This window comes from Choloepus didactylus, chromosome 9 (assembly GCF_015220235.1).
Source record: "Choloepus didactylus isolate mChoDid1 chromosome 9, mChoDid1.pri, whole genome shotgun sequence".
Taxonomy (NCBI): domain Eukaryota; kingdom Metazoa; phylum Chordata; class Mammalia; order Pilosa; family Megalonychidae; genus Choloepus; species Choloepus didactylus.
Window position 1 is genome coordinate 90,201,896 of NC_051315.1, and position 20,067 is coordinate 90,221,962.

The window sequence follows — 20,067 nt, forward strand, 5'->3', positions numbered from 1 at the left end:
CCTTCTCACCAACTTAGGCTCTAGGCAGGAAGGCATAGAGGAGCCATCTTTAGAAGTTAGTGGAACTGAGATCCAATCTCAACACTGCCATTTAGGAGCTACATGACCCTGGGCAATTTTATTTACTTCTCTGAGCCTCAGGCATCTAATTTACAAAATGGGGGTTAATAATTCCTGCCCTCACAGTGGTTATGATGCTTAAATGACAGCTCATAGTTAAAGCACCTGGACACTACTCTGACACTTTAGCAGTAGGTACTCAGCAAAAGTTATTTCTCTCCATGACCCTATTTTTTATTTTTACGAATGATGGCTACAGAACACCTACCTTCTTTATGCCAACCTCTGTTGTAAATGTTAGTGTTTATTATCTCATTTTTATATTTTGATGACAGCCGTGTGAGTTGGGAAGTATTCCCCCACTTTACTGATGAAAATGTGGTGGCTCGTGGAGGTTTAAGTGACAAGGTCATGCCGTATCTTGAGTGGAGCAAAATGTATTCTAAGAGTTTTGTTAACCGTCTCATCAATAGATTGGGAAACTCACTCAATGAAGAAGCACATGCTCAGAAATACATTCAATTCTCCTTATTCAGTGACTGAATATCTTATCTGTATTGTTTACTTAAAGTTTATGCCACAAGTTCTTACTGGCCTTAACTTCTCTGCAGATGGAAAGTGAGTATTAATACATCCATTCATTCAGGCATTGTTGCTGAAAACACCACAGACTCCTAATGTAAAGTCAGGCTTTGTTGTTTACTAAAAACTCTATTGCAGGAAATAAGGAAAAGATGTTTGCCTCCAGAGGCTGCCTGCCTTAACAGCTCCTTAACAAATCAGCCATTCAGCCTTCCTTGTAAATACACCTCAATTTAAGAATACCCTTCCAATCCACTCAAGGGCTGGAGGCAAGGGTGGTGACAATATACCTGACATGCATTCACAGTGCTCGTCCAGTAAAACATTAGTTTCTTTTTGCTAAGACTTTAATGTTTTCTCTAACTGGTGTTGGAGGATGGCTGTGGATGCAAGGTGTGTGTGGGACCCACAGGTCCCGTGGTGATTTGTCCTTCCTCTCCATGCCGTCCCTCTATGCTTTTCTGTGGCTTTCTTGCATTCTCAGTGGAGACCATAGATTATCTTTACCCCTCTAGGCTAAAACAGAGAGGGAAGTAAAAGCAAAGGAGCTCTTTTCTACCCTTTTAAGTTTATCTTACGAATCGTATTCTAAGTTTAACATTTTAATAATCCCCTTTCAGGGAATTTTAAGCAATAGCTGGTCCCATGAACAAAATTTATCAAATATATTAAAGTATTTAAAACTGCATTTATTAATCTGATTTCCTTTTTAAGTACTTCAATTAAAGTTTTTAAATTAGTTCAAATAAAGCCTTCCTGATGAGTAGTAATTATAACTCTAATAAATTTGTAAATTGGGCAGAACTTTAAGTCCTTTTAAAAGCATCAACACTAAACATAAACTAAGTAGGATTTCAATTTAAAATCCCAAGTCTGAATCAATCATTCAATTAAACCAAGAGGATAAACTGTTATGCAATTTATATTCACATAAATTATCAAATATTAAAAAATTACTTCTTTATACAAATATATTAAAATTATGGTTTTTAGTACTTTCAAGTTTTCTACATTAAACTTCAAATCTTCCAAGAGACTTGACATAAAGAAAAGAATTACCATTGCAGATAATTGAGTTAATGGGCTACCAGAGATCTGAGCCAAGATGTTGACCAAATTCTTATTCATGACCCTGATTGGAGGAACTTATTTATATTGTTATATCAGTGATTCCATAACTCAGAAAGGAAGTGAACCTTTTGCCCACTTCCCTGCATTCTAATTGAAAACATTACCTAATTTTTTGGTCCTTTCGAAGAATTCTGATGCACTTGACCAGTGTGATCTTTTGATTAAATATTGCATTTTGATTCCTAATTTATGTAAATGAAGTTTCCTTTAAACTTTAAACAACTTTAATTTTAAATGACACTTAAATAACTCTGAAAACCTTAAACTTAGTGAACTCTTTCATTTTTTAAAATATATTAAGGCCATATAATCCACATAGATATTTGAAGTGGTGTTTGATTAAATTTTAACTTAATGGCTTTGTCTTGATGGTGGTCACAACTTATGGGGTCATTCTAATGACCCATCCCTTTCAATCAGAAATACCTTCTTCGAAACTTATTTGACATTGATCACTTTTTGTATTCTTTGTTGAAACATAAATGTGTGAAAAATACCATCATGACTAACAAAGTGCAACAAGATTACATTGTATTCCCTTTTCTCTAGAAAATTTTAGATTATATTTCCCCTTTGGTGTAACCTTGTAGACTTGTGGCTATTCACAGATCCCATATTTTCCAATCAGCAACAATTATTGCCCTCCTGTAGGTGCTCATACCGTAGCAATTTTGCCTTCTTGGAACCCCTTTTAGGTTGGCATCCATGTCCATTTGACATGGCCCAGATAATCTTTGAAACATGTTTTGCTTTCTGGCACTAGTTGTTTTAGGCTCACTTTGCTGCTGCTCTGGATGTGAAATTAGCCATTTTGTCAGATTAATCCTGGAGTTTAGTAAAATATAAAAGCATCAGAGATAATAATCTAAGAATCTAGGCACTAAGGCACATCATAGTGAAACATCACTGCTAGGTCACATCAGTGAGCCAAGCTCAGGGAATATGTGCAAATTGATGTTAACTATTCTATTCTAATACCAGAGCATCCCTACATTTTCTTTAATTCTAAAATTATGTTTTTATTCCTCTTTATATCAAACTCTCAGTTATTTACAAAAAAGTACTAAAATTTACAGTCGGACAATATTTGCAAAAGAGCAATGCCAGTAACAACACAAACAATAACACTCTTGAATGAAATTCAACATTGTCTGTGTAGTTTTCTGTTCTCAAAATGCACCTTCCTTTTAAGGCAGTGGTGTTTTAAGGTGGGCGAGGGTAGTGGGAGCCGTCTGCCAGGCAGGAGGAGCATCTTATCACTAATATTCTAAGAACTGCTGATGCACAGTGATAATAAAAGGCAGTGACTTTTATCAGTGTTTCTAAATTCTCATTAGGAAACACACCTTTTATTGTCTGAACCTGTGGAATCCCACTTCCTCCCACTCCTGCCTCCCATTCATCACTGCTATTATGTATGCACAGTCAAATCTCTTTATTCTCAAGTCACTCACAAATTCTTACTTGGTTTGCCATGTAAGGGCGTCCCTGGATAGTTCGTCCAATAGTTTCAGTTCATTTTCAATTTAAAGGCATTGGCATTTGTACAGCTGACTAGAGTCCTTAGAAGGTGACTGCTTTAAGTAGTCTTTTCTTGGTGTCAGAGTTCACCTCATGAAAGAAGGTGAAGTCCACACTTTCATTCTACCTTGAGAAGATGGGAAAACTTGAGCAGCTCAGTGCCCAAAATTGTGAACACAAGTTTCATTTCACCACCATCTGGTTCATCTACAATGAGTTAATGTATATTTATAAGTGAAAGATTTATATATTTCTGTTCTGGCTGGCACACAAAAAAAGAAAATCTGCTCCCTACTATTTAATTTCTAGTGATATTAGAACTTTCACATTTTCATGTATTGAAATACATTTCAACTTTTCTAAATCGTGTTCTGATATTAAAGATTTTAAATTTAGCTTGCTCCCTTTTTGAAACCACAAACTCTTCTCATTTTTACAACATGCAATAGTCCCTTATCAACACAATATCCATGCTGTGTATTGTTGTAACAAAGTTGCAGAACATTGATCTGAAAGATTTCCTAGTTAAAGTTATCTCGAATTGGAATAAGTTATAAAGGCTTTAATTTTGTAGGAGGAGGTCAGAAAAATGTTTATTATCTTAGAATTCCATATGATTAGAAGAGAAATATAAGTACAGTCCCTTGAGTTTTTATCCAGATTCTTTTTTGATGCATTCAAGCAGGATATTTGTGATGGCTAATTTCATGTGTCAACCCGGCTAGGTTATGGTGGTCAGCTGTTTGGGCAAGCACTGGCCGATTGTTAATGTGAGGCTATTCCACAGATAGGATGTGCCTCTATAATTAGTTGATTGCAGCTACAACCAACAAAGGAGTTTGCCCTCAGCAATGTGGGGAGTCTTCTCATCCAATCAGTTGGAGGTCTTAAATGTCAGAACTGAGGATATCAGAGGTCAGAAGAAGAATTTCTATGTCAACTTCAGCATTGGCTATTACAGGAATTTCCAGTTAGCCACTTTTCCCTGGGGAATCTAAGACTAAGGACTCCAGCATCATTTTTATTAGGGTTTCCACCTTGCAGCCTGCCCTATGGAGTTCAGACTTGACAGTCCCCATGGTATGTGAACCAATTCCTTAAAATAAAAATGTGTGTGTGTGTGTGTGTGTATGTATATGTTCTGTTTTTATGTGTCTCTGGAGAATCTTAACTAATTCTATATATATAATTTCCACACACAAATATATAAAATTATATATGCATATGTGTATATAAATATTTATATTCATATATGTTGTATCCATATTTTAATTAGAGATAGCTCTAGCAAATAATTTTTCATCAGACTTAACCTTATGCCAAAAATTAAATTCTTAAATTCATACTTCTGAATGCTAAAAAAAAAAAAGCACACACAAAAAACTAGGGTTTATTAACAGAAAATGTAAATAAATAATCATTAGGGATTTGTGTCAGGTATTACAACTTTTAACTTTCATTAGAAAATTCAAGTGAATATTTTACACAAATCATATAATTATGGTTTTCTGTTAGAAGTAATTCATAAAAATCTATCAGTTTTTCTACCTGTAACACACTTTATTGCAATACATTAAAATTGAAAGTCTCCGTTATGCAAAACATTTATATAAAAGTATGGATATTTAGTTTTGAAGTTGAAATCCTATTCTTTCAAGGAATCAAAATATGACATACCCAACATTCCCACTTCTGTTTTTTGTATTCATTATCTTAAGGAAAAACACAAAACAATGTTATTCAAATTTAGGGCAAACAATGAATATTTGCAGTTTTAGTGTATGATCTATTTTAACCACCTTGTGGCATTTAAAAGTCACAAATGATTCATTAATCAAGGTGAGAAGAGTAGTTGATTTGACTTCTAACTTTCTAGAGTCGTGGCTTTTGCTATTGGTTAAAATTCAAAACTGCCCCCTTTTTCTTTTTTTTTCTTTTTTTCTTTTTCTTAGTCTCCTATCTATTCCTTTGCCTGGGGACTGTTCTTTTCATCCCAAAGTTAACTTCTTGTTTTGACTTTAAATCTATTGTGATGGGGTTAAAGAGTTACTGGTTTTAAAATGGATCTTAGCCTCATATGCATATTCTCACAATGTCATCCTGTTTTGCTGGCTAGAAATACATTAACACCCACCAGCAAAATAATGAAATACTAATTGTTTACATTTCATAATGTTACCAATTGAAACTTCATGATTTAAATTAAGTATTTTCTAACAGTTTGAAGGGTACCCTTTCATTCAGACGTTCTTGAGACCCTTAAATATCAAGATATCATTTTTAATTCAATAAATTTATAATCTTTGTATCAAACAGCTCTCCAAGCTCTTTTCAGAGAGACTTCCTTCCTGTTATACCCATTTGAATTTCAATATATACTAAAGTCCTCTTCTGGAATAGAATTCTCTTAAAGACAAGCAATTCTTCCACCCCTGTCCTTTTAAAAACTAGGCTTATTCTGAGGAAAGAGTTACTCTAATTTGATTTGCTTCTAATTAATTAAAATTTAAGGTTCAGTTGGTAGAGGTATAAATTTCAATAAAAATATACTTCTTCTGAGAGAGGTATGTTAGGTTTTTTAAGTCCATAATTTGTATGATATCCTCTTTCAAGGGTCAAAGATGTGGCTGATAATACCTTGAGGACAAGATTCTCTGTGTGAAGATTTCTGCTCTTTTGCAGAGTTTTTAACAGATACTCTGTAACAGCTGCTCTTTTTTTTTCCTTTCCTTGCCTTTCCTCTTCCTCCCTCCCCTTTCCCCTTCTGTTCTTCTGTCCTTTCTTTCCTTTGTCCCTTATTTCTTTCCTCTTCCATCCTTCTGTCCTTCCATCCTTTTCTTCTTGTCTTTTCTTCCTTTCTTTCTCTCTTGCTCTTATTTTCTTTCAATTCTTTCTTCCTCCTTCCTCCCTCCCTCCCTCCCTCCCTCCCTTCCTTCCTTCCTACCTACCTTTCTTTCTTTCTTCTGATATCCAATGGGTGGCAATCAAAGAAATGTCTTTCTTTTGTAAGGTAGCTTTCAACAGACACAGGAACTCCAGATAGAGGTTTTCTAACATTTTTTCTTGGGTGTTTGATAAAGACCAACAGTCATGAGAGCTAATTTCGGGCTTTACCTTGTGTTGCAATTATGAATTTTAGAGATATGGGACCACAAAAGTCCATCATGTTTTAAGCAGGTTCAGGGTTCTTCTGAGCAGTGCCTGATATGTTGATTTAGGTAGGGACAAAAGCAGGATACCCAATTATTTATGAGATCATGAGAGAAAAATTTAAAATGTAGGTAGGGGTAGAATAAAATATAGATAGTTTACTTCCCTACCTAAAATGACAATGTGTTTCTGAACTGAAATCACCTCAGGGATGGAGCCTTGCCACAGCAGTTCCACAGCTAAAAGGAGAGAAGGGGGAGGAAAATAAATAAGAGAGCAATGGATCTTACTTATATATTTTACACCAGATGAAGATTTGTCTGTTATGGGGAGAGACTTATACACACACACACATACACACATGACCACTATGCAAAGAATAAAATTGAAATCATGAATTAAAGTGAACTTCTTAGAATATTTGATTCATATTCCCCATGATCTTGTTTGCCCATTTCCAGAGAGATTGGGAGGAGAGGGATCGAGTCAATGGGACCTTTCACTTTGTAGTTCAAGGTTTATTAAACATATCCAATAGATGGGGAAGGTTTTGACTGAGGCCAGGTAGCAGACAAGTTCCAGAGGAGCCCATGAAAATAAAATGACAATGGGGACAGAAAGTGGGAGAGTTTCTTCCAAGGACTTGGACTCTAAACCAAAATGAAGGCTTTTGTCCTTCAGGCACATTGGAAAAAAGAGATGCTTTTGAGATAAAGAGTGGGACCACCTTGATTAGTAAACATGGGGCTCAGGTTGTTTTCCTATAGGGCCTATGACTGAGCATTACAGACTGGAAGGAGCATCTTCTCTTGTACCTTTCAAATCCACACAACTGGCAAATGGCACAGATAAACACCAAGAACAACTAGAGGAGGCACAGAGAGAACAGAAGCAAGAAACCTGCTCAGGACTTCAGTAATTAGGCAACACAATTTCTGTCTTTAGGAAAAGTGATCCCAGCAGTTGCTATCTTTAAAGGGCTTACAGAGAATTGACATGACTAACAGCTACATCAGCCCTCCAGCAATCCCCAGCAGTGAGAAGGTAGTGCAAATACATGTCTTTAGGTGACAGCTGTTAGAGCTGACTTCTAGGAAAGTCTGCAAATTGCAGCAGGTGAACAGCATGAACATACATAAGAAAGCCTGGAGGACTACTGTTTCAGTTTGCTAAGGCTGCCAGAATGCAATATAAGCAAAATGGGTTTGCTTCTAACAGTGGGGATTTATTAAGCTACAATGTCCAAATTAAGAAACCAACAAGAGGATACCTTCTCAGAAGAAAGGCTGCTGGCGTCCAGATTTCCTCTGTCGCATGGGAAGTTATATGGTGATGTCTACTTGTCCTCTCCCAGCTTCTGGTTTCAAAATGGGTCTCTCTCTCCAAAATGTCTCTGGGCATTTCTCTCTTAGCTTCTCAGAGCTCTCTCCAAAATTTCTCTGCCTTTTATCCTCTCATAGAGGACTCCAGCAAAGGGATTAAGACCCACCTTGAATGGATGGGGTCACATTTCCATGGAAACAACCTAACCAAAGGTTCCAACCACAATAGGTCTCCCCCACAAGATTGAATTAAAAGAATATAAGCTTTTCTGGGTTCATAACAGATTCAAACCAGCACAACTCCATATATGTTAAGCTGAGGGAAGTGGCTAGATATCTACTGACTTGGCATGTAGAACTTGAAGTTGTGTAACTGTCTCCTTTTGTTGACCACATCAGTTGGTAATAGCCTCTGGGACATTATGGTACACATGCATGTTTTTTGGTATCCTGACATTCTGCTGAATGGATTATAACATAATGTAAATATTTACCGTTGTTTACAGGTATGATTTTTGGTGTCAGCATGGTATTCTCTTATTTGGACATACAACATAATTTATTTAACTAATCTTCTAGAATTGGAACATTTAGATTGTTTCTATTGATTTTGTATTTTCAATAATGCTGCCACAAACATACCTGTAGATATAACTTTATAGATATAACTACATAAATCATCTGTAATTTGCCAGTTGGGATTTTTATAGCTTTATTTTTCATTTTAGCAAGTTTCAATAGTTCACAATTTGTTTCTTAAGGTCTATTCTTTTAAATTTTTAATTTAAAAAATCCTTCGTTTGTTTCACGGATAGTATATTTTTTTAAAGAGCACAAAGGAAAAAAGAAAAGAAGAAACAAAAGTTTTAAAAAACTTAATGCTTGGTTGCATTATTTCATTCGTATCTTACCTAGGGTTGGAACGTATCTTTTCACATCAGCATTTGACACTGATTATTAAACCAATTATAATGAATTTGAGGGAAGTTTTTCTTTGAAGAACCCCCTCATTTTCACTTATCAAATATTTCACTCCCTCAAGATAGATGAACATCAAATGCAAATCAAAGTGAATTTTGATTCATTTCTTTGTCACAGTGACAGTGTCCAGATATTTCAACACACTTTCATTCCTATCACTGTTACAGAGGGATCAACTACATGGATTGATAGTCATACCACAATATAAATATAACTTTTCTACCAAAAATCATGTTCTCTAAAGCATTTTGGAACTAAATTAAATATTAAAATTCATGCCCAGATTTTTTTCATAAAGCTGTCAACTTTTCCTTACCTTAAAAGTAAACTATGTGAGACATGAAAAATAAAAGCTAGACAAAGAAATACCCAGTCAAAAAAAATCAAGAATCCTGAATTGAAAGAAAAACACTCAGCTCTTTTACACAGCTACAAAATACAAGGCTAATAATGATAGTGACCACAGCTATGACATAAAGCATTCTACTGTGTGTTGGGCACTTAATATGTATCAATTAATTCTCCCAACAACATTGTGAAAGAAATTATTTTTGCTACTTTATAGATGAAGAAACTGGGGCTCAAAAAAGTTCAGAGCTTTGCCCAGTGTCACATAGCACATAAGTTGTAGAGGTCCGTAGGACTCCAGGGTGTGTGTGTGTCCAACCATGCCACACTGCCTCACAACACAAAACTGGTGTGGGTTCTGAGCCATTGGCTTACCAGAGTAGACGTTGCAGCTCAAGCTTTCCTTGGTGACATGCCCAGGAGACTTGGAAAGCAAAGTATAATTATTTGTAACTGTGCATAATTTGTATAGTCCCAAAATAGTAATAAAACTAATTGAATTAGAAAATTTGGGTAATATATGCATCTAATAGGATTAAATTTGTTTCTTGGGTAGAAAGCTAATATAACCCAGGCACTAGGTCTCTTGCTGGGGAAGAAGACGGCACTCCCTCCACAAGCACACTCCTCTGTTCCTCAGCTCTGCCCTCATGGCCAGGCCAGTAGGCCTTCTCTGCCCACTGACTCCTCTAAGTGAGGAATAGGGGATGAGGTCTAGTCTGTGGAAGAATCTCTAAAATATAAATCAGAATTTTTGTGATTAGTTACCTTGTGCTTATCTTCTTTGCCTCACTATATTAAAACACTTTCTCAGCCTTGAATCACATTGCAAAAGGTCCCCTTTTGTTACTTAAACAAAGCCTTGATTGGGAGGGTGGAGAGGTATGGTGGCTCTGTGAGAGATCCAAGAAAAAGTTGTGGAGGTTTGGGAGGTGGTGGTTGCTTCACACTAACTGGTTTAAAGCCGTATCTGACAAGCATTTCACAGGAAATAACGGAATGATTGGGGTGAGAATATTCACGTTTTCTTAAACTTGTTGGTTAGCTGTATATAGGCTTCAAGTCTCATACTCATTTGCAAACAGAACTATTCCTTTGAGAAAGGAAAAATTAAAGAAGAGCTAATGGGTCAACCCAAAGTCTTGGGGCAGGAGGGTAAGAGCAAGTCAGTCTGCCTTTCTTCTCTGGCCATTCCTCTCTCAATAAGTCTATCATGATTTTTAAAAAACTCAGTTCAAATTAAGACACCCTTATAATTTCTATTTCTCATTCTAATAATTCACTAAAAAAAGTGAGCACCCCTCTATATATCCCCTGACTCTGAGCCAGGGTTGATATTCTAAAGATAAATAAGATGTGATTCTTGCTCTGAAGCCATATATATATGTGCCGGTCTATTTTTTAACTCATTTGATTCCATTGTTCAATATATGTCTTTAGGCTAGTACCATGTTGTTTTGACCACTGTAGCTTTGAAGGAATTTGTCCATTTCATCTAAGTTGTTAAAATTTTTGGCATGCAATTGTTCATATTATCCTCTTATGATTCTTTCATATCTGTGAGATCAGTATTTATGCCCCCCTCTCATTTCTGATTTTATTTATTTGTATCTTCTCTCTTTTTTTCTTTGTCAGTCTAGCTAGGCATTTGTTGATTTTATTGATCCACTCAGAGAAACAGCTTTGGTTTTGCTATTTCTCTCTATTGTCTTTTTATTCTCAATTTCATTTATTTCTTTCCTTCTGATTGCTTTATGTTTAGTTTGCTGTTCTTTTTTCTAGTTCCTCCAGGTGTACAGTTAGGTCTTTGATCTTAGCTCTTTCTTCTTTTTTAATGTAAGCATTTAAGGCTATAAATTTCCCTCTCAGCACTACCTTTGCTGCATCCCATAAGTTTGATATGTTGTGTTAACATTTATATTCATCTCAAGATATTTACTGATTTTTTTCTTTGGTCCATTGATTTAAAAGTTTGTTTTTAACATCTATATATTTGTGAATTTTCCAGTTCTTTGCCTGTTATTGATGCCAACTTCATTCAATTATGGTCAGAGAAAGTGCTTTGTATAATTTCAATCTTTTCAAATTTATTGAGACTTGTCTTGTGATGCAATATATGGTCTATCATGAGCACTTGAGAAGAATATATATCCCACTGTTTGGGGGCACAATGTTATATATATATATATATATATATATATATATATATATATATCTGTTAGCATGTTATCTTTTAGCATATTATTCCTGTTCTCTGTTTCCTTATTGATCCTCTGTCTAGAAGTTCTATCTGTTTTTGAGAGTGGTGTATTGAAGTCTCCAGCTATTACTGTAGAGATGTCTATTTTCCCTTTAGTTTTGCCAGTGTTTGCCTCATATATTTTGTGGCACCATGGTTATGTGCATAAATATTTATGATTGTTATTTTTTCATGTTCCCCCTTTTATTAATACATAGTGTTCTTCTTTGTCTTTTGTAACAGTTTTGTATTTAAAGTCTATTTTGTCCAATACTAGTATAACTACCCCAGCTCTTTTTTAGTTACTGTTTGTGTGGAATATCTTTTTCCACACTTTTTCTTTCAACCTATTTGTGTCTCTGGATATAATGTGCATCTCTTGTAGACAGCATATAGTTGGATCATACTTTTTGTCCATTCTGCCAATCTGTGTCTTTTTATTGGGAGTTTAAACCATTAACATTCAATGTTATTACAGTAAAAGCAATACTTCAGCCATTTTATCTTCAGGTTTTATTTGTTGTATCTTTTTTTTGTCTCTCTTTTTACCCTTTTAGTTATCCTTACTGATCATCTTCATTTCTACAGTCTGCTTCAAGTCTCTCTCTCCTGTCTTTTCCTTTCAGCCTACAGAGCTCCTTTTAGTATTTCTTGTAGAGCAGGTCTCTTGTTGATGAACTCACCATTTCTGTTACTCTGTGAATATTTTAAACTCTCTCTCATCTTTGAAGGACAGTTTTTCTCTTTCAGTACCTTAAATATATCATACCACTTCTTCTTGTCTCCATGTTTTCTGATGAGAAATTGGTAATTAATCTTATTGTGGATCCCTTGTTTGTGACAATCATTTCTCTTGCTGCTTTCAGGATTCTCTCTTTATCTTTGGCATTTGCTATTCTTATTGGTATGTGTCTCAGAGTAGGCCTATTAGGATTTATTCTGTTTGGAGTATGTTACACTTCTTGGACATTTATATTTATGTCTTTCATAAGAGTTGGGAAATTTTCAGCCATGATTTCCTCAAATATTTTTTCTGCCCCTTTTTGCTTTTCTTCTCCTTCTGGGACACACATGACATGTATGTTTGTGTACTTTGTGCTGTCATTCAAATCTCTGAGACCCTGCTCAATTTTTTTTTCCATTTTTTTCTCTATCTGTTTTTCTGTCCGTAAAACTTAAATTCATTAGTCTTCTAGTTCCCTGATTCTTCTGCCTGTTCAAATCTGTTGTATACCTTCTATTCTGCCTTTCATTTCCATAAGTTCTGTTATGTTTCTTCTCATACTTTCAAAGTCTTCTTTATGCTCACCCAGTGTCTTCTTAATATCCTTTAGCCATATTTTCCTTTCTCTCCTTGAATTGATTTAGATTTGTTTGAACATCTTTGATGTTCCAATTCTTTGTCTTCTCAGAAGTTTTAATTTGTTCCTTTGACTGGGCCATGTCTTCCTGTTTCTTAGTATGCCTTGTAATTTTTTGCTGATGTCTAGGCATCTGATTATCTTGATGGGTTTACTCTGAAGGTCAGTTTCTCTCTCTTGCCTAGAGTTTTATTGTTGATTGGCTTTGTGTTAAGGCTCTTCTTTGACACTTGGTTCAATTTATTGTAGACCTTTACAATTGCCTGTGTTTAACTGCTCAGATTTTTTTTCAGCTCTTCTTCATCTGATTCTTGCCCTGGATGTGAAGTACAATTTTTAAGATTGTACTATTTGTGTCTTTGTTTCACTTCCAAGAAAAAGCTTCCTTTCCTCTTTTCCTTCTCCAGGTATCTTAATCTGTTCTGTTTTTGTTTTGCCTTTTTTCATTGTCTCTAGCTCCTTTTGCCTGGAGGGCAAATTCTGGGAGGAGGATCACCCCAGAGAGGACTTTCCTAAGTCAGTATTTCCCAGCCAAAACATGGCCAGGGACTTATGAAGGGGGAGTATTCTGGCTCCAAAGTGCCCTGGGGACAGTCTCAGGAAAGATGCCAGAAGCCTTGATGGCTCCCTGAAGCTTTGCCGTCCTGGCCTGCCCAGCAGATGGCATCCTTCAAAACTGTTCCCTACAACACTAAGGAGGCTCCATGTCTTTAAACATTCACCCCCTTTGGCCCCTTTTGGAGCTGGGGTTGAAACAGTGGCTGCCACTGTTGTCCAGGGCAGGTTGAAACAGTAGCTCAGACATGGAACCCAGCAGTCTGAATTCACTAATCAAAAGCCATGGTAAGTGCTCAGCCGTGCCTCCCCTCCCCCATTTTTGGAAAGGATTTTTACATCCTTTTCTAAGTGGCAGCTAGCCAGGGACTGGATCCTAAGAAACAAGAGCTTGGATCACAGCCACAGAAACAGGCCATGGTGAGATGGAAGGCAAAGCCCCATGGTGGCATCTGGCACTGTGGGAACACTGCAAGTTGGGAAAGTGATATGAAGCCCCAGCCAGCCCCAGTGTCCATTCTTCCCTTCTTCTGTGATCACAGAGACCCCAGATGTTTGACTGGACACATGCTGAGTCAGTGGAGAGGCTGCATTTCCCAGCCTCCTGTCTCCATTTTGGAATTTAGCACCAACCCTCTGTTCTGTTCTTCTCCTGCTCTTTTGCCAGCACCAGACAGTTCTTGACTTCTTGTCAGCATTTCTGTCTTGCTATATCCTTACATCAGTACACACATGGTCAGACAACTTTCCAAATAATCCAATATTTTCTCTTGGAAATCCATGTTTACTAACTCCTTCCCCAGAAAGTGGTGCAGCCTCATCCTTCTCCTGTGTGAGCCTGCTTCAGATCCTGATTTATTAAACTACACAGGTGAAGGGGTGAGGGTAGAGATATGAACTGTTCGTTAAAAATAAATGTGAATTATCAGATTAAAGATTTACCATATTACTAAATTGATAAAATTACTTAATATTGATATACTACTCAATCGATATACTGTATTAGTCAAATGATTAAATCAGCCGAGATCTGCTGGATCTTACACATGACTAATTCTAACAAGTTTGTGTGACACTTTACCTTCCTAAAGAGGTCTGTCACAAGAAAACAAAGTATGTTGGAAACTGAATTTATAAAGAACATGCTACAATATGATCCATAGTACTAAATGTGACAGGTCTGACATTAGCTGACAGATACAAATTGACTTAATTAGGTATTTATATTAATAAATCAAGCTGGGATTTTAAAATGTGGTCTACTGTGACTTCCTTATCAACCAAAATCTGTGATCTTGTTGCCCTCAAAGGAGATAAATTTCTATCACTTAGGGCAGTGGAGTAACTACTTAATGAGTTTACCTGTCATCAGATAGCAATGGTATCTTTAAACATGAACAACTGCTCATTAACATAGTTAAGGGGTCTGTTCACACACTGAGCATTGAGCTATTCATTTTAAGAATACCAAAAAAATTCACATAGCTCACAGAGAAATCAAGAAGGCATTTTTAATTTTCATGAAACAATATTGAGCATGTAAGTCTGTGTACATGTGTGATGCAGAGTCTAACTGTCCTATATCCGGGGACCACAAGCTGGTGGTTTTGCAAGCAAATTCAGCCTGCAGACATGAAGACATACTTTATTTGGCCTTTAGTGTTTTAAACAGAGAAATTTCACACAAGAAATCTGGATTTCAGATTTTGTTTTGGAAAATCGGTCAACAGTGGGCATTCCCACACAGCAACAGTTGGTTAGAGCTACTAGGAGCTCTTCCGTTTAAGTACAGTACACACATCCCAGTTTGCCCTGTTCTTCTGCTTATACTTGTCTATCCTAGCATGTTTCATTCATTTGCAGAACCTGCCTGGCCCCTGGTAGGTAACTGAGGGTTTTTGTTTTGTTTTGTTTTGTTTTGTTTTTGTTTTATCTCTGTTGTAGACAAAGTAGGCTCAAACAATAGAGTATAAAAGAATGAAGGATAATGAAGACTAGTGTGTTCCAAGAATGCTTCCTGCATAAGGGAGATTTAATCTGGAAATTTAAAGGTAAATTTTTAAAGGATTTGGGATAGTCAAAAGGGGAAATGGAAGATTCTTAGGGGAAATAGAATTAGTGAAGGCATCAAGGTATGAATCTTCATGATAGCTTGGATTTAGGATTTAGGTGCATAGATAAGACTAAGATTCCAGAAATTAAAAAAAACAAAACAAAACTGTGTTTAATTTTAATTTGTTCAGAAATAAGAATCCAATAAAGGAATTTAAGGAGGGTAATAATACTATAGAAGTAGCATTTTATAGGTGATGGGAGATACATGGATGCATTGGGAGAAGCTGGACTGGGTGGAATCAGGTGGGTGAGGCTGGCAGTAGTGGGTGGGAAATAAGGAGGATGTCTTTGCTGGAAGGTTGTAGCAATGGGAAAGGAAGGAAAGGCTATCGATGAGACATTTTGAAAGACAAAGCAAGTGATCGTAAAGAACACTTTCCCAAAATCAATACGTTCTTAGGTAAATGACTATCTTAACTTAAAATCTAGCCAAATTTATTTCATAAATTAATTAGTACCTAGTCTATCTTAATAGCAAATCTGGTTTTATTTCTTTGCATTTTATTAATTAAAGCTATTTTCTGAAACCAATTTGTCTATTGATGCCTCCATGACTCCAACTTTTACAATAAACCTAAAAAGAATTACCTGTGTTGTGTCTGGGTCCCTTAATAACTTATTAATATCATAATGGGTGTTAAAAAAAAAAGTGATTCTCTGTGATGGTTTGGAACTATGTAACCCAGAAAAAAAATGTGTTCTTAAACTTAATCCATTCCTGTGGGTGTGAACCCATTGTAAGTAGGACCTTTTGATTAGGTTACTTGAATTAAGGTGTGACCCAACTCAATCAGGATGAGTCTGAATCCTATTACTAGAGTCCTTTATAAGCAGAATGAAATTCAGACACACATACAGAGAGAGAGAGACCCACAGGAAGCAAGAAGCTGAAAGTTAACAGAAACTGGATGACAAGGGGAAGGCCAGAAGAGGCTGTGATATGCATTGCATGTGACCAAAAAGCCAAGAACCAAGGATCACCGGCAGCTGGCCCCAGAATGCCAGGCTTCAGGACGAAAGCATGGCCTTGATGATGATTTGATTTGGACATCTCCTAGCCTCAAAAACCAAGAATCAATAAATCTCCATTGTTTAAGCCAACCCCCCCAAAAAACTAAAACACTGTCCTTCACAGGCCAATGGATATTAAGTGAGAAGCAGAAAAATAAAATCATAGTATTTTGAGTTGTAAAAGACCTTAGTGATTATCTAATCTAATCCCTGATTTCCTAACCTATTGGTCAGAAAACCGAGGCCCTGGTAGCAAAAGTGATGGCATGTACCAATACAAACATCTACTTTTGAGTAGTGCAGCCTTGAGAAACTTGCTCCCTTCCAGTCCCAGGAGTTTGGGTGAATTAGTTCATACTCAAGCTTATTCTGATCCCCTGCATGCTCATATATGTACTACTCAGTCAGTCAAAAATTTCTCTTGCAGTTTTCTCCTATTATTTCCATGTGTCACTAAAACTACTTTAAACCTAGATTCTCAGAAACAGTCTCTCTGAGCATTAGTACCTCTCACGCTACTGTGTTGCTAGAAGACAGAGAAAATGCATCTCCAATGTAATGGTGCAAGATGTTTATGACACATGAGAGGCCACTGGACAGAGACTTGTCTGGTGCCAAGTGCATCCAGATTTTCCTAGGGCTAGTCACCTCTAACACATTGCTCTTTGGGATTTGGTGATATGGAATCTTAACTACAGGTATACTGAGTTTTATTACCTATGCTTTACTGATGTTATTTTACTGGAGGCCTGAAACAGAATGTCCAGTAAGTCTGTACTTCTAAGCAAGTACCAGGTTAAGCTATTCTCTCGGTTCAAGGTCCAGTTCAAGGACTTGTTCCATTTGTAGCCTGGCTGAAATGCATCTAGCCAAGGGGTGGATTTTATTTTCATTGAGATTTATAGGTATTTTAACCCACATATTAATTGAAATGCCTTCTACCCTTCACATTCCTGAATTGAAATATTGCAGTATCAACACGTTGTCTTTTAAAACAATTTATACACAAAGAAGATTTTATTCTCTCATTTTGGAAGATCCGCCTCTAAATTTTACTGCCTTCCCTGGATGCTGGCCAGTGTGACTCTCACTCCACAGAAGTCATAAATCCAGATCTTTTAAAGATGATTTCACTGGTGTTGACGGTCTCCATGTTAACAAGCCTTAGCTAAAACAAAGTACCAGTACGTGGTGATTCTTCTAAAAGTAAAACCAAATTGGCACATAATTTATATGACTTGATATGCATATGGGTGTAGACTAATAAGTACATATAATAAACTGAGAGATTAAAGTGTAGCATAAATTCTATTTTCTGTCTAGGAGGACAAATTCTAAACTTAACATTTATAGTTGTGTCTCAATCAAAGAAGAAAACCGGCAGAGTGTGAATAATAAATATACATTTTTTTCTAAATATATGGACATTTTATAATTATAACATGAAATATATTACTATTTGCAATAACTTCCAGAACAAAATATTAATTATCAGTGCTCAATGATGTATTTGAGTGCCTTTCTGAAATTATACTCAAAGTGAGCTGCCCAACTCAGTTTAAAAACCAATACTCCCTTGAAGAATCAGGGTTAACTACCTACCATGCCTTACATTAAAAATGACATAGTAATGCATAACCCTTGCTTGGTGGACAGGAAGGGTCAAAGAGTTGAATATTCAGGGAGTCCTTTACGGGATGGCAATTTCCCCACCATGAAAACCGCAGCCCTTTGGTTTCTGAAGGTTTCATGGTCACCGGGACAATTTTAAAAACTGAGGAATAGGGAAACCTTTTAGATGGAGCATATCAGCACTCTGTCTTGAACTGCCATTCTAATACGTGGTTATTTCTTCCAAAATACCAGTTATTTCAGTATTTTAAAAATCTGGGTCTTCTATGAATAAAAACCCAGGAAGTTATAAATTGAAAAAGAATTTCTACTGGAATAAAGGTGTCCTTCTTCAGAGAGCACTCTGATCACATTTATATTGTTACTTTAATTTCAATATCACAAGTTATTATGAGGCTGAATATCTTTTGTTATATTAGTCATTTGTTTTTCCTCAACCAGCCTTTGCTTTATCTGTTTCAGAAATCACACTCTGATCAGGCTACATAAAACAATAAAATAACATTTGACATACTCCAGTCATTCTCTTTGCTCTTATGTTCCTTGATTTTCCTTCATAGCACTACCTGACATTTTATGGATATATTTGTAATATTTTTCTGTTGGCTTAGTCCCTTCACTCAAAGGTAAGCTCTGTGAGTTCAGGGACCTAATGTGTTTTGTTCATTGCCGGATCCCCAGGACCCACAGTGCCTGGTGCATAGTAGGTACTAAATAAATGTTTTTTGAATATATTTGAAGAATTACTGAATTTTTAAAGAAAATGTTGCTACCGGATCTATGACACTGTTCCTGCCAATTGTTTCCTTTCATGTCAAGGAAGAATAATATATATGAGCAAATAAAAAACTTAAGCGTTTTGCAAACCCAATTCATCATGCTATCACCCCCTGAGATTTATCCCACTGCTTAGAGAGTTTCCATGGCACAGTTGATGAGAACGAATGAATAGAAGTCAACATAGCCCATAAAGAGATGTGACCAACTAACGCAGTGCATCAGAGAATCATAATAATGGTAATCAATCACTTATGATAAATTCATATAACATTTACTTTTGGCAGGTAACTTTGTGCCAAGAATTTATCCTGCGTTCTCTTTATTTATGATAAAACAGAAATGACATAACACTTTGTCATGAAAGAATGCTTTAAATGATGCTTTTAAAATATATATATACTGTTCTTGAAACAACTCCTCCCTGATTTATGTTTATAGATGCTGCTATGTGCATGCTGTGGTAGCTGATAAAGAAAAAAGGAGCTGCAGTGACCATGTGAGTAAGGACTGATGCATTTCCCATTAGATTAGAAATCTGAATTCATTCTCATTCCCAATTTTATTTTTCAACAAGCACCAATTATTTTTTTTCATCTTGAGATTTCAGTGCTGACCTGCCAACGGAATAAAATCCAGATGCCTTAAGGTCTGTGATTTAACATACTTTAATTATATATACTATATGAGGAGGCCATTCTTCCATGGGGACTCGAGGAATTTTGTTATCTGTCCTACATTCTTTTTTCAACGTTTATTATCACCCACTTTTAGGCTCATAGTACCTTAACTTTACAGAAACTGTGGGCCTTGAACTATGCATGCACTAGCAAATTGACTTCCACTGGAGTATACTGTGTGTGTGTGTGTGTATATGTGTGCTTCTGAACACTCGAGCATATCTGTTACTTTGATGGAAATTATTTTGGGGGCCATTATAGTTTTCTGTTGTGGGCATAGAAAAACAATGACTGCAATGTGCACAAGACCAAGAGGAGAAAGAAATGAGACCTTCTTCTAATTTCAGGATGCTACTAGTTTCAGATTAATGAGAGCTATGAGTACAAAGTTCCCTAAGTGGTCACATGTTCCTTGACTTCCACTCCAATTTCTAGACTCTGACCCCACAAACATTAATTTTATAAGTCAAAGCTAGATGAAGACTGGGAGAAGGCAGTAAAAATATTTAATGGTTTTCAGGCCACACCTTATTCGAAGCCAGATATTGGCCTGGAATTAAATCCATTAAGCTGGATTAGGTCTCATTCCTCTGTGCTCCCAT

General features: G+C 36.3%; 1 long non-coding RNA gene across 1 annotated transcript in view; it reads left to right on the forward strand.

Annotated features, from left to right (window-relative positions):
• The window catches only part of LOC119544848, a 180,433-nt gene extending 160,997 nt beyond the window's left edge, over positions 1–19,436 (forward strand). The window contains exons 2-3 of the long non-coding RNA XR_005218938.1: positions 19,227–19,284; positions 19,396–19,436. This is a non-coding gene — a long non-coding RNA (uncharacterized LOC119544848). The remainder of the gene's footprint in view (positions 1–19,226; positions 19,285–19,395) is intronic.
• Positions 19,437–20,067: the final 631 nt, after the last annotated feature.